Here is a 16,462-nt window from a genome sequence, read left to right as displayed (position 1 = left end):
ACCGGGCCTCACAACCGCAGACCACCCCTTACAAAATATTATTGCCATTTTGAAACTGCAGTAAAAGTGCAGTAACTGCAGTCGACTGTGGAATTTTGGAAGGAATAACTGCACTCTAACTGCAGTTACACTGCAAAATTCCTGCTATAAAAAAATGGTTTTAGATGCAGTATTTGCAGAATAACTGCAGTGTACTGCAGTTGAACTGTAGCTATACTGCACTCTAACTGCAATCTTTTTTTACGTAAGGGACGTACGTGTATGGCGTAGTGTGGGCGAGCGGTTTGCTGATGCCAACGTTGTGAACAGAGGGCCCTATGGTGACGATGGGGTTATGGTATGGGCAGGCATAAGCTACGGACAATGAACACAATTGAATATTATCAATGGCAATTTTAATGCACAGAGATTCCATGCCAAGATCCGGAGGCCCATTGTCTTGTCATTCATCAGCCGCCATCACCTCATGTTTCAGCATGATAATGCACAGCCCCATGTTGCAAGAATCTGTACACAATTCCTGGAAGCTGAAAATGTCCGAGTTCTTCCATGGCCTGCATACTCACCAAACATGTCACTCATTGAGCATGTTTGGGATGCTCTGGATCGACCTGTATGACAGCGTGTTCCAGTTCCCACCAATATCCAGCAACTTCACACAGCCATTGAAGAGGAGTGGGACAACATTCCACAGACCACAATCCAACAGCCTGATCAACTCTATGCGAGCGAGATGTGTCACTCTGCATGACGCAAATGGTGGTCACACTGACCAGATACTGACTGGTTTTCTGATCCACGCCACTGTGACCAGCAAATGCATATCTATATTCCCAGTCATGAAAAAATCCATAGTTTAGGGCCTAATTCATTTATCAGTAAAATCTTTGAAATTGTTGCATTTACATTTTTGTTCAGTATAGCTTGGGGACAAGGTTCATTGCACCATCAGTGCCATTGAGGCCATCTCCATTTTGTAGTAGTCAATATTCTTCTTCTATGAGTTGGTAAACAAACTGAAAGGGTGCATACTGCCACCTGGAGTGTGTTGTTTGAACAGGTATAAAGTAGGGCTTGGCGATATATCGCGTTGTACAGATGGCTTCTTTACGTTTCTACCATTGTAGCTAGATGAAGTATGCCTACAGCTCCATCTAGTGGGCGCGTCGGGGACAACAGTAGTTGACAACTGCAGCATTGTAGCTTTTTTTTTCACCTTTATTTAACCAGGTAGGCCAGTTGAGAACAAGTTCTCATTTACAACTGCGACCTGGCCAAGATAAAGCAAAGCAGTGCGACAAAAGCAACAACAGAGTTACACATGGAATAAACAAACGTACAGTCAATAACACAATAGAAAAAAAGAAAAATCTATATACAGTGTGTGTAAATGTAGTAAGATTAGGGAGGTAAGGCAATAAATAGGCCATAGTGGCGAAATAATTACAATTTAGCATTAACACTGAGGGAGATATAAGTCTCCAGCTTCAGTGATTTTTGCAATTTGTTTCAGTCATTGGCAGCAGAGAACTGGTAGGAAAGGTGGCCAAAGGAGGAGTTGGCTTTGGGGATGACCGGTAAAATATACCTGCTGGAGCACGTGCTACGGCAGGTATATATATGTTGCTATGATGACCAGTGAGATGAGATAAGGCGGGGCTTTACCTAGCAAAGACTTATAGATGACCTGGAGCCAGTGGGATTGGCGACGAATGTGAAGTAAGGGCCAGCAAACGAGAGCATACAGGTCGCAGTGGTGGGTAGTACATGGGGCTTTGGTGACAAAACGATGGCACTGTGATAGACTACATCCAGTTTGCTGAGTAGGGTGTTGGAGGTTATTTTGTAATGACATCGCCGTAGTCAAGGATCGGTAGGATAGTCAGTTTTACGAGGATATATTTAGCAGCATGAGTGAAGGAGACTTTGTTGCGAAATAGGAAGCCGATTCTAGATAAAATTTTTGATTGGAGATGCTTAATGTGAGTCTGGAAGGAGAGTTTACAGTCTAGCCAGACACCTAGGTATTTGTAGTTGTCCACATATTCTAAGTCAGAACCGTCCAGAGTAGTGATGCAAGTCGTTGGCGGGTGCGGGCAGCGATGGGTTGAAAAGCATGCATTTAGTTTTACTTGCATTTAAGAGCAGTTGGAGGCCACAAAGGAGTGATGTATGGCATTGAAGCTCGTCTGGAGGTTTGTTAACAGTGTCCAAAGAAGGGCCAGAAGTATACAGAATGGTGTCGTCTGCGTAGAGGTGGATCAGAGAATCACCAGCAGCAAGAGCGCTATCATTGATATATACGGAGAAGAGTCGGCCCGAGAATTGAACCCTGTGGCACCCCCATTAAAGACTGCCAGAGGTTCGGACAACAGGCCCTCCGATTTGACACACTGAACTATATCTGAGAAATAGTTGGTGAACCATGCGAGGCAGTCATTTGAGAAACCAAGGCTGTTGAGTCTGCCGATAAGAATGCGGTGATTGACAGAGTCGAAAGCCTTGGCCAGGTCGATGAAGACGGCTGCACAGTACTGTCTTTTATCGATGGCGGTTATGATATCGTTTAGGACCTTGAGCGTGGCAGAGGTGCACCCATGACCAGCTTGGAAGCCAGAATGCATAGCGGAGAAGGTACGGTGGAATTCAAAATGGTAGGTGATCTGTTTGTTAACTTGGCTTTCGAAGACTTTAGAAAGGGTCTAGAATGCCTCCCCCTTAGAAGAGGGGGATGACCGCGGCAGCTTTCCAATCTTTAGGGATCTCAGACGATATGAAAGAGTTTGAACAGGCAAGTAATAGGGATTGCAACAAGGGTCCAGATTGCCTTGTCCAGCTGATTTGTACGGGTCCAGATTTTCAGCTCTTTCAGAACATCAGCTATCTGGATTTGGGTGAAGGAGAAGCGGGAGGAGCTTTGGCAAGTTGCTGCGGGGGGTGCAGAGCTGTTGGCCGGGGTAGGGGTAGCCAGGTGGAAGGCATGGCCATCCGTAGAAAAATGCTGATTTGAAATTCTCGATTATCGTGGATTTATCGGTGGTGACAGTGTTTCCTAGCCTCAGTGCAGTGGGCAGCCGGGAAGAGGTGCTCTTATTCTCCATGGACTTTACAGTGTCCTAAAACTTTTGGGAATTTGTGCTACAGGATGCAGATTTCTGTTTGAAAAGCTAGCCTTTGCTTTCCTAACTGACTATGTATATTGGTTCCTAACTTCCCTGAAAAGTTGCATATCGCGGGGCTATTCGATGCTAATGCAGTACGCGACAGGATGTTTTTGTGCTGGTCAAGGGCAGTCAAGTCTGGAGTGAACCAAGGGCTACATTTTTTGAATGGGGCATACTTATTTAAGATTTTGATGAAAGCACTTTTAAAGAATAACCAGGCATCCTCTACTGACGGGATGTGGTCAATATCCTTACAGGATACCTGGGCCAGCTCGCTTAAGTGTTTTAGGCAGTGTTTGACAGTGATGAGGGGTAGTGGTTTGACTGCGGACCCATTACGGACGCAGGCAATGAGGCAGTGATCGCTGAGATCCTGCTTGAAGACAGCAGAGGTGTATTTAGAGGGCATTTTGGTCAGGATTATATCTATGAGGGTGCCCGTGTTTATGGATTTGGGTTGTACCTGGTAGGTTTCTTGATCATTTGTGTGAGATTGAGGGCATCTAACTTAGATTGTAGGACGGCCGGGGTGTTAAGCATATCCCAGTTCAGGTCAATTAACAGTACGAACTCTGAAGATAAATGGGGGGCAATCAATTCGCATATAGAGTCCATGGCACAACGGGGCTGAGGGGGGTCTATAGCAAGCAACAACAATGAGAGACTTATTTCTGGAAAGGTGGATTTTTAAAAGTAGAAGCTCGAACTGTTTGGGCACAGACCTGGATAGCATGACAGAACTCTGCAGACTATCTCTGCAGTAGATTGCGACCCCTCCCCCTTTGGCAGTCCTGTCTTGGCGTAAAATGTTGTAGTTGGGGATGGAAATTTCAGAATTTTTGGTGGCCTTCCCAAGCCAGGATTCAGACACGGCTAGGACATCAGGGTTGGCGGAGTGTGCTTAAGCAGTGAATAAAACAAACTTAGGGAGGAGGCTTCTGATGTTAACATGCATGAAACCAAGGCGTTAACGGTTACAGAAGTCAACAAATGATAGCGCCTGGGGAATAGGTGTGGTACTGGGGTCTACAGGGCCTGGGTTAACCTCTACATCACCAGAGGAACAGAGGAGGAGTAGGATAAGGGTACGGCTAAAGGCTATAAGAACTGGTTGTCTAGTACGTTGGGAACAGAGAATAAAAGGAGCAGAATTCTGGGCGTGGTAGAATAGATTCAGGCGTGGAGTGACGATGAGAGAGGTTTCATCTCTGGTGGGACCAGCTAAGCCTAACCCTAACCCTTTTCCTAACCTTATCCTAACCTGCTATGTTAATTCACCTAACCTGCTGTGTTAGCGCTCCTAACCTGCCACGTTAATTCACCTTACCTGTCACTTGAATTTTCCTAACCAACTATGTTAGTTATCCTAACCTGCTATGTAAGCAAACCATCTGTGGCGACAAGTCATCAGTATTACCACACCCACACACACACCAAGCCCCTCCCCTTGTCATTATTTTACGATTATGCAGAACTTAACCTTTCTAATGATACCCTCTTTTTTAGGGGTGTGACTGGCCAGGCTCGTATTCGTAATCGTATCCGTAGATCGACAGTTGATAGTCGGATTGGATCGGATGATACTCGTGAACAGAAAACACAGAAGTGTTTTAATATGCTTAAGTAGGCTAAATGTTGGCAAAATACTGCACAGTTATAGAGCAAAAAAGGTGCAGATCTCGACAGCGGGCAGACAAGTTTGCTGTCACTCAGTCAGAATGCGAATCAGTGTTTCATCTTTTTCCCCTACCCTCACCCCGTTTGTTAGATGCTATGTGTAACAGTATAACTTTAGACCGTCCCCTCGCCCCGACACGGGCGCGAACCAGGGACCCTCTGCACACATCAACAACTGACACCCACGAAGCGTCGTTACCCATCGCTCCACAAAAGCCGCGGCCCTTGCAGAGCAAGGGGAAACCCTACTTAAGTCTCAGAGCAAGTGACGTAACTGATTGAAATGCTAGTAGCGCGTACCCGCTAACTAGCTAGCCATTTCACATCCGTTACACTCACCCCCCTTTCAACCTCCTCCTTTTCCGCAGAGTACTAACCACTATCCGGGTCACGGCACCAATGTAACAGTATAACTTTAGACCGTCCCCTCGCCCCGACACGGGCGCGAACCAGGGACCCTCTGCACACATCAACAACTGACACCCACGAAGCGTCGTTACCCATCGCTCCACAAAAGCCGCGGCCCTTGCAGAGCAAGGGGAAACCCTACTTAAGTCTCAGAGCAAGTGACGTAACTGATTGAAATGCTAGTAGCGCGTACCCGCTAACTAGCTAGCCATTTCACATCCGTTACATATGCACATGGATAGCTTGAGGCAAACGTCCTCACTACTATTTATCATAGTAGCAGGCTAACAGGAACCAGCAGCAATCTAAATGAACCCGACCAAAACATGCAAGGAGAAGTTATCGGGTGAATGAAGCAAAGCGAGTGGATGGAGAAATACAGCTTCGCCCTATCTAATCAGAGCAGCAGGATCAACGTACACCCCACCCTTCTCTTTACAGACTGGAAAACTAGCCAGTTGAGTTATTTAGACCACGTAGCACCTTGCACTTGATTGAAAGATATTAGGAAAACATACTCCGATCATAATCGTATCAGGACAATTACCCATAGCCATTATGATACTCGTTTTGTCCGACTACTCGGCACAAGCCTACCACTTATGTCTTAGTTCCCAAAATTGCACACAGAGCAGACTACTAAATGGGAGTATCAATTAACATTGATTAACATTGAAAAATGCTGAGTTTCTGTCAGCACTGCATTAAGGTACCACAACCTACCGCTAGCAGCATTTTAGCGACAGAGTGTTATGCGCTAGCTGTTTACTCTGTGTTTTATGCATTTGTAATGAGCTTTAAAAAAAAAATTATATAAGGAATTGGCAACTCGTTATTCTTCTGAAAAATAAGCATCTTCTTATCCAGGTACAGTGCCTTCAGAAAGTATTCATACCACTTGACTTATTCCACTTTGTTGTGTTACAGCCTGAATTCAAAATGGATTAAATAGATTGTTTTCTCACCCATCTACACACCGCATAATGACAAAGTGAAAACATGTTTTTAGACATTTTTGCTAATTTATAAAAAATGAAATATAGAAATATCTAATTTACATAAGTATTCACACCCCTGAGTCTATACATGTTACAATTATCTTTGGCAGCGATTACAGCTGTGAGTCTTTCTGGGTAAGTCTCTAAGGGCTTTGTACACCTGGATTGTACAATATTTGCACATTGTTATTTTTTTTATTCTTCAAGCTCTGCCAAGTTGGTTGTTGATCATTGCTAGACAGCCTATTTAAAGTCTTTCCATAGATTTTCAAGCCGATTTAAGTCAAAACTGTAGCCAGGCCACTCAGGAACATTCAATGTCGTCTTGGTAAGCAACTCCAGTGTAGATTTGTCCTTGTGTTTTAGGTTATTGTTCTGCTGAAAGGTGAATTTGTCTCCCAGTGTCTTGTTGGAAAGCAGACTGAACCAGGTTTTCCTCTAGTATTTTGCCTGTGCTTTGCTCTATTCTGTTTCTTTGTATCCCTTGTCTCCCCCCATGTCCTTGCCGATGAAAAGCATACCCATAACATAATGCAACCACCACCATGCTTGAAAATATGAAGAGTGGTACTCAGTGATGTGTTTTGTTGGATTTGCCCCAAACATAACGCATTGTATTCTGGACATAAAGTACATTTCTTTGACATATTTTTTGCAGTTTAACTTTAGTGCCTTATTGCAAACAATATGATTTTTTTTAAATATTATTTTATTCTGTACATTTCTTCTTTTCACTCTGTCATTTAGGTTAGTATTGTGGAGTAACTACAATGTTGTTGATCCATCCTCAGTTTTCTCCTATCACAGCCATTCATCTCTGTAACTGTTTTAAAGTCGCCATTGGCCTCATGGTGAAATCCCTAAGCGGTTTCCTTCCTCTTTGAGTTAGGAAGGACACCTGTATCTTTGTAGTGACTGGGTGTATTGATCCACCATCCAAAGTGTAATTAATAACTTCACCATGCTCAAAGGGATATTCAATGTCTGCCTTTTTTTCCCCCATCTACCAATAGGTGCCATTCTTTGCGAGGTATTGGAAAACCTCCCTGGTCTTTGTGGTTGAATCTGTGTATGATTCAACTGCTGGACTGAAAGACCTTACGGATAATTGTACGTGTGCAGTACAGAGATGAGGTAGTCATTCAAAAAGAATGTTAAACACTATTATTGCACACAGAGTCCATGCAACTTATTATGTGACCTTTTAAGCACATTTTTACCCCTGAACTTATTTACTCTTGCCATAACAAAGGGGTTGAATACTTATTGACTCAAGACATTTCAGCTTTTCATTTTTTATTAATTTGTAAACATTTCTAAAAATATAATTCTACTGGCATTATGGGGTATTGTGTGTAGGCCAGTGACACAACATCTCAATGTATTCAATTTTAAATTCAGGCTGTAACACAACAAATTGTAGAAGAAGTTAAGGGGCGTGAATACTTTCTGAAGGCACTGTAGGTAGGCCACTTGATTTCAACATCTAAACTAAGTGATCAATCTACACTGTAAAACATTTCCTGTAAAATGTACAGTAATTTACTGGTAGCAATTGGCCAGTAAATTACCGTAATTTATTGTATAGTCCAGCTACTGTAATACATTTTATGGTAATCCATTTTACGGTACCATAAATATTACTGTAATCTAATTTGCAGTACTGGAATTACCCATGCAGCAACATATTACCCAGTGTCCTTTGCAAGTTCAAATTTACACACTTACATTTTGGGCATTTAGCAGGCGCTTTTGTCCTTAGCAACTTAGTCAGTGTATTTAAACAAGGTTGATAATAAAACACATATGACAGTCATAGCAAGTAAAACGTTACTGTTACTGAAAATGTTGTTGTCGTTAAGGATATATTGGTCTTCAAAATAATTGTAATTACAACAAGAAATCTTATGATATATCTCTGATTGTCTCTGGATAGTGCCAATACAATACTGAGATATTCACAGTAACTTGATGCCAGTAAGAGTTACTATTAAACTATAAGAATTGTCTTCTACAGTATTTTATTGTAATTACAAGGGATTAGAGCAAGCAGGGTGGTTGTAGGCATTTGCATATTACAGCATATTATTGAATACTTGGTGTCTTATATCTACACTATATATACATAAGTATGTGGACACCCTTTCAAATTAGTGGATTTGGCTATTTCAGCGAAACCAGTTGCTGGCAGGTGTATAAAATCGAGCACACGGCCATGCAATCTCTATAGACAAACATTGGCAGTAGAATGGGCCGTACTGAAGAGCTCCGTGACTTTCAACGTGGCACCGACCGTCATAGGATGCCACCTTTCCAACAAATAGTTCAAGAAATTTCCGCCCTGCTAGAGCTTCCCCGGGCAAATCAAAGTTATTTATAAAGCCCTTCTTACATCAGCTGATGTCACAAAGTGCTGTATAGAAACCCAGCCTAAAACCCCAAACAGCAAGCAATGCAGGTGTAGAAGCACGGTGGCTAGGAAAAACTCCCTAGAAAGGCCAGAAACTAGGAAGAAACCTAGAGAGGAACCAGGCTATGAGGGGTGGCCAGTCCTCTTCTGGCTGTGCCAGGTGGAGATTATAACAGAACATGGCCAAGATGTTCAAATGTTCATAGATGACCAGCAGGGTCAAATAATAATAATCACAGTAGTTGTCGAGGGTGCAACAGGTCAGCACCTCAGGAGTAAATGTCAGTTGGCTTTTCATAGCCGATCATTCAGAGTATCTCTACCGCTCCTGCTGTCTCTAGAGAGTTGAAAACAGCATGTCTGGGACAGGTAGCACGTCCGGTGAACAGGTCAGGGTTCCATAGCTGCAGGCAGAACAGTTGAAACTGGAGCAGCAGCACGGCCAGGTGGACTGGGGACAGCAAGGAGTCATCAGGCCAGGTAGTCCTGAGGCATGGTCCTAGGGCTCAGGTCCTCCGAGAGAGAGAGAGAAAGAAAGAAAGAAAGAGAGAATTAGAGAGAGCATACTTAAATTCACACAGGAGAAATACTCCAGATATAACAGACTGACCCTAGCCCCCCGACACATAAACTACTGCAGCATAAATACTGGAGGCCCCGGTCAACTGTAAGTGCTGTTATTGTGAAGTGGAAACGTCTAGGAGCAACAACCTCTCAGCCGCGAAGTGGTAGGCCACACAAGCTCACAGAACGGGACCGCCGAGTGCTGAAGCGCATAACCCGTAAAAATTGTCTGTCCTCGGTTCCAACACTCACTACCGATTTCCAAACTGCCTCTGGAAGCAACGTCAGCACAAGAACTGTTCGTCGGGAGCTTCGTGAAATGGGTTTCCATAGCCGAGCAGCCTCACACAAGCCTAAGATCACCATGCGCAATGCCAAGCGTTGGCTGGAGTGGTGTAAAGCTTGCCGTCATTAGACTCTGGAGCAGTGGAAACGCGTTCTCTGGAGTGATGAATCACGCTTCACCATCTTGCAGTCCGACAGATGAATCTGGGTTTGCCAAATGCCAGGAGAATGCTACCTGCCCGAATGCATAGTGCCAACTGTAAAGTTTGGTGGAGGAAGAATAATGGTCTGGGGCTGTTTTTCATGGTTCGGGCTTAACGCGACAGCATACAATGACATTCTAGACAATTCTGTTATTCCTAATTAGTGGCAACAGTTTGGGGAAGGCCCTTTCCTGTTTCAGCATGGCAATGTCCCCTTGCACAACGCAAGGTCCATACAGAAATGGTTTGTCGATATCGGTGTGGACGAACTTGACTGGCCTGCACAGAGCCAAGACCTCAACTCCATCGAACACCTTTGTGATGAATTGGAACGCCGACAGCGAGCCAGGCCTAATCGTCCAACATCAGTGCACAACCACACTAATGTTCTTGTGGCTGAATGGAAGCAAGTCCCCGCAGCAATGTTCCAACATGTATTGGAAAGCCTTCCTAGAAGAGTGGAGGGTGTTATAGCAGCAACGGGGGGACCAACTCCATATTAATGCCCATGATTTTGGAATGAGATGCTCGACAAGCAGGTGTCTAAATACTTTTGGTCATATAGTGTATATGAACAAAGGCTTCCAAACAGATCAAATGAACATGGGTAAATATCCATCCATAAAAACGTTTAACCCTTACAGAAAAACATCTGAATTTCAAATGCTCACATGTGATCTTATTTAAAGTTAATGTGATAACATCTAGAATCAACTTGAGAAAGCTACACATGACAGGCGCAAGCGCATACCGGTGGGTAACATAGGGAGATAGAAGCTCTGTTTTGTTCTGTCAAAACTGATAATATGTACAAGCCAGACAACATAGTTTAAATTAAGCCTTTAATTAAGCCTTTAGATCATTATATCCACAAGTAACCAGGAGAGAGTGAGCGGTCGGTTATACACAACAGCGAACCAATCTGTGAGTAAAGCAATGCTGAGACTAGAACCCAACACTCCATGGCTTCCCGAAGAGGAAAAGACAAAGAAAACTTCCAGATGTAAATGAGAGCAACGAACAGCTGAAGAACATCCAGGAATACATAGCTAAACTTCTCTCAATGCTCACCACAACAAACAAACTGTTACAATCTCCCGCGACCGGGGGACCCTTGGGGTGGCGCATAATTGGCCCAGCGTCGTCCGGGTTAGGGGCGGGTTTGGCCGGCAGGGATGTTTTTGTCCCATCACGCACTAGTGACTCCTGTAGCGGGCCGGGCCCGCTCAAGAAGCACTGTGGCTTGGCTGGGTGGTGTTTTGGAGGACGCACGGCTCACGACCTTCGCCTCTCCTGAATCGTACAGGAGTTGCAGCGATGGGACGAGACTGTAACTATCAATATGATACCACAAAATTCGGGAGACAAAGGGGTTTAATATACTTTTCTTTTTTTTATATAAATATAAAAATAAAAAAAACAGTAGATTTACCCAAAAGGAAAGAGTCTATCATGTCAGATATCCATATACAGGGCAGGAACGTGGACGAACAAGACAACAAAATTGTCCTTCTGGAAACAGTTGCAAACTTAACAAGATGAACTCGATCAGCTAGAAAATAGGGAGAGACAAGATCATTTGAGAATGTTGTCCTCACCGGAGGACGAGGAAAAAGGGGACCACGTGATCAAGCTGATATCGGAGGAGCTTGGCGTAGATGTGTCTCCAGAGGATCTGGAGCGATGCCCTTGCATGGTAATCTTTAAACTGTGGGAACTATCAGAGCAAAGTCAACATGCTGAGGGCACAGGGGGGAAAGGAGATCCAGGGCCAGGACCAGTCATTCGATTTGTTCAGGACCTGTCTGTCAGACAGGAAAAAACACCAGCAATTAATTCCGATCAGACAGTCACTGGAGGAAAAAGGAATCAAGTCTCAACTCCGATTCCCGGCAGTATTGGGGGGTATGGAAGGGAACACAGAGAATGGAGTTCACAAGCGCTGATGAATCCCTAAGCAAGCTGCAGGAAACATTTCCAATTGAAAGAGAGCCCAGTGCCCTGAGGAGAGGCAGATGTGGAAAAAACTGATAAGCACACTAGGCTACATATAGTGATGCCCAAGTCCACCTTATCGTAAAGTTAGTCAATACTCCTTCCCCCACAATACAATGGAGATTCTATTGTCCCTGAGTAACTGTTCTTCTCTATGAAGTAAAGATCTAATTAGCCGATGCCAATGAGATACATGGACACTGAAAAAACAATATAAATGAGGAATTATATACTGAACAAAAATATACAACACTGCAGAGCTTCCCCTGTCCTCTGCCGTGCCTTGATTGTATTACTGTTGATGATATCTGGAAATGTGCATGTACACCCTGGCCCATCTACAGTTGCTAGCCCCAATTCTGACTTGTACTCTGATATCTGTTTCACTGATTTCTGCTCTCGTAAAAGCCTGGGTTTTCTGCACGTTAACACTAGAAACATATTACCTCAAATGGATCAATTGAAAGTGTGGGTTCACAGCTCCAATCCAGATGTGTTGGTCATTACTAAGACGTGGTTAAGAAAGAGTGTTCTAGCCTCCCGGGTGGCGCAGTGGTCTAGAGCACTGCGCCACCAGAGTCTGGGTTCGCGCCCAGGCTCTGTCGCAGCTGGCCGCGACCGGGAGGTCCGTGGGGCAACGCACAATTGGCTTAGCGTCGTCCGGGTTAGGGAGGGTTTGGCCGGTAGGGATATCCTTGTCTCATCGCGCTCCAGCGACTCCTGTGGCGGGCCGGGTGCAGTGCGCGCTAACCGAGGGGGGCGGGTGCACGGTGTTTCCTCTGACACATTGGTGCGGCTGGCTTCCGGGTTGGAGGCGCGCTGTGTTAAGAAGCAGTGCGGCTTGGTTGGGTTGTGCTTCGGAGGACGCATGACTTTCGACCTTCGTCTCTCCCGAGCCCGTACGGGAGTTGTAGCGATGAGACAAGATAGTAATTACTAGCGATTGGATACCACGAAAATTGGGGAGAAAAGGGGATAAAAAAAAAGAAAAAAAAGAAAGAGTGTTCTGAACACTGATGTTAACGGCAAGACAGATCTTCCAAAGGTGGGGGAGTGGCAATCTTTACCAAGGATCACCTTCAGTGCTTGGTTTTCTCCACCAAGTCTGTCCCCAAACAATTTGATTTGCTGGTTTTAAGCATTAAACTTTCAAATAGCTCTTCGTTGACTGTTGCTGGGTGTTATTGTCCTCCATCAGCACCGGCCTGTACCCTACCTGCCCTAAGCTCTCTCATGGCCCCTTACACTAAGTCTGAATTTGTCATGCTAGGTGACCTAAACTGGGACATGCTTAAACCACCTGACCAATTCCTAAAGCAATGGGACTCCCTAAATCTTTCTCAGATTATTACCAATCCCACAAGGTATGACTCCCAAACACACAGAAAAGGCTACTCTCCCCGATGTTATCCTCACAAATAATCAGTTGTGGCTGATTTGCATGACGTATTGTTGTCTCTACCTTTTTGCCCTTTGTGCTGTTGTCTGTGCCCAAGAATGTTTGTACCCTGTTTTGTGCTGCTACCATGTTGTGCTGCTGCCATGTTGTGTTGCTACCATGCTGTGTTGTCATGTGTTGCTGCCATGCTATGTTGTTGTCTTAGGTCTCTCTTTATGTAGAGTTGAGTTGTCTCATATTTTTATTTAATTTATTTTAATTTTTAATCCCAGCCGCCGTCCCCGTAGGAGGCTTTTTGCCTTTTGGTAGGCGGTCATTGACTTGCCTGGTTAAAGAAAGGTTAAATAAATAAAAAATAAAGTGTTGGTCCCATGTTTAATGAGCTGATCCCAGAAATGTTCCATACACACAAAAAGCTTATTTCTAAATTCTTTGGGGCGCAAATCTATTTACATCAGCTCTCCTTTGCCAAGATAATCCATCCACCTGACAGGTGTGGCATATCAAGAAGCTGATTGAGCAGAATGATCATTACACAGGTGCACCTTGTACTGGTGATAAATAAAGGCGACTCTAAAATGTTTTGTCCCACAACACCATGCCACAGATAACTCAAGTTTTGAGGGAGTGTGCAATTGGCATGCTGACTGCAGGAATGCCCACCAGAGCTTTTGCCAGAAAATGTAATGTTGTTTTATAGAATTTGGCAGTACATCCATCTGGCCTCACAACCGGTAACCACGCTAGCCCAGGACCTCCACATCCAGCTTCTTCACCTTCCGGATCGTCTGAAAACAGCCACCTGGACAGCTGATGAAACTGAGGAGTCCCGTGTGGTCCCGTGTGGCTCAGTTGGTAGAGCATGGCGCTTGCAACGCCAGGGTTGTGGGTTCATTCCCCACGGGGGGACCAGGATGAATATGTATGAACTTTCCAATTTGTAAGTCGCTCTGGATAAGAGCGTCTGCTAAATGACTTAAATGTAAATGTAGGAGTACTTATGTCTGTAATAAAGCCCTTTTGTGGGAAAAACTGATTCTGATTGGCTGGACCTGGCTCCCAAATGGGTGGGCCTACGCCCTCCCAGGTCCACATATCGCTGCGCCCCTGCCCAGTCGTGAAATCCATATATTAGGGCTTAATGAATTTATTTAAATTGACTGTTTTCCTTATATGAATTGTAACTCAGTAAAATCCTTGAAATTGTTGCATGTTGCGTTTAAATTTTCGTTCAGTATAAAACACAGGACAAACTGAATTTTGACTGTACTTGGCCTTTAATAGACCAATAAGAAAGTTCCAAACCTCTGTCAATAAGAGCTAAACTTCTGTTTTGCCCTCCCCACTCAAACCACTCCCAGACATTCCGAGCAAAATTCTTTGCATGAGAAATTGCTTTTTGGTAAGAAGTTAAATTCAGCAAGAAAAGAAACGTCCTCTCACTGTCAACTGCGTTAATTTTCAGCAAACTTAACGTGTAAATATTTGTATGAACATATCAAGATTCAACAACTGAGACATAAACTGAACAAGTTCCACAGACATGTGGAATGGAATAATGTGTCCCTGAACAAAGGGGGGATCAAAATCAAAAGTAACAGTCAGTATCTGGTATGGCCACCAGCTGCATTAAGTACTGCAGTGCATCTCCTCCTCATGGACTGCACCAGATTTGCCAGTTCTTGCTGTGAGATGTTACACCACTCTTCCACCAGGGCACCTGCAAGTTCCCGGACATTTCTTGGGGGAATGGCCCTAGTCCTCACCCTCCGATCCAACAGGTCCCAGACGTGCTCAATGGGATTGAGATCCAGTCTCTTCGCTGGCAATGGCAGAACACTGACATTCCTATCTTGCAGGAAATCACGCACAGAAAGAGCAGTTTGGCTGGTGTCATTGTCATGCTGGAGGGTCATGTCAGGATGAGCCTGCAGGAAGGATACCACATAAGGGAGGACGATATCTTCCCTGTAATGCACAGCATTGAGATTGCCTGCAATGACAACAAGCTCAGTCCGATGATGCTGTGACACACCGCCCCAAACCATGACGGACCCTCCACCTCCAAATTGATCCCCCTCCAGAGTACTGGCCTCAGTGTAACACTCATTCCTTCGACGATGAACGCGAATCCGACCATCAAGAGCACTTTTTGCCAGTACCGTCTGGTCCAGACTTCACCAACAACAACGTCGCATATGTGTTTGTGCCCATAGACAACGTTGTTGTCGGTGATGTCTGGTGAGGACCTGCCTTACAACAGGCCTACAAGCCCTCAGTCCAGCCACTCTCTGTATTGTCGCCACTCTAAAGAGGCCACTGAAGCGGGCAATGACTATGGTGGAGTGGCGAAAATCTGTCTGTCTGATCCTCAGTTAACAGCTCACACAGAGGGACGCTTTCCCCAAAATATTACACAAGTTACTGCTTTGGGTATCCACTCTGTCGAGTTTCTCTGGCCATTTTGCACTTGTATCATTACCAACATACTCTAGCAGGCTCTGTCCATATGGACCAATTACTGTTTTAAACTCAAAGCCCTTCCCTCTATGCTCTCTCCCCTGTCTCCCTCTCACCCCCAATCCCTGTCCCCCTCTCACCCCCAATCCCTGTCCCCAGTTCTCTCTCACTTGCTTGCGCTAATTGCTTTGTTGTGGAGGACTGGGGGGCCAGAGCTCTAGGCTGACTGGTCATCCCTGTGTGGTGGTGACTAATTCGGGTGAAGGGTGGCCTGACAGCCCATCTTTTGACCTCAAACTGTTACTCTCTATCTGTTAAGGGTTTATATGCATAACCTACTAATTAGTGAAAATATGTAATAAGTAACAGCATAACTTCTCTAATTCTTTAAAATAACAAATTGATTTGCACTTTCAGGTGCCTTAAACAAAGCTTGGAAAAGAGACCCTTAAAGCAAGAATTGGGACCACACACCCATTCCACTGAATAGCAGGCTAGTGATCGCTTTGCAATGCAGTTAGCCACTGATTCCTTCCAAACCACTCATTGTTGAATTTGCGATTTCCAACTCGTTGTGTAATATTTATGTCCAATGGCCGATGAGCACCGATACGTTTGATCTATTATTTATCTTCATATGACAAGGATTAAAAAGGATTTGCCAGTAGATTGTCGACTTGATGATTCTTGATGATGACTGTAGCTAAGATTTTGAAAATATGATGTTGACATGATCAATAACTCTATGGCAGCACCCAAGGTGCTTGAATATTTTAGCTCTACCCTTAGATTTGGCAGTGATGTAGTGTCCCCATGAGTGACAGAACACTGAGACAATCATGGCGCAACTAAAGAACATTACCAACCCCTACACACTGTATTTTCCGCTGGTTACCCCA

At 44.5% G+C, this 16,462-nt stretch overlaps 1 protein-coding gene across 1 annotated transcript in view; it reads left to right on the top strand.

The window, feature by feature from the left end:
• Positions 1 to 16,462, top strand: part of LOC139583845 (GTPase IMAP family member 4-like) — a 796,172-nt gene that overhangs the window by 666,259 nt on the left and 113,451 nt on the right. The window lies entirely within an intron of this gene.

The sequence above is a fragment of the Salvelinus alpinus genome, chromosome 8 (assembly GCF_045679555.1).
Source record: "Salvelinus alpinus chromosome 8, SLU_Salpinus.1, whole genome shotgun sequence".
Lineage (NCBI taxonomy): Eukaryota > Metazoa > Chordata > Actinopteri > Salmoniformes > Salmonidae > Salvelinus > Salvelinus alpinus.
Note: the sequence above shows the minus strand (reverse complement) of the source record. Positions and strands in the feature narration are given on the sequence as shown.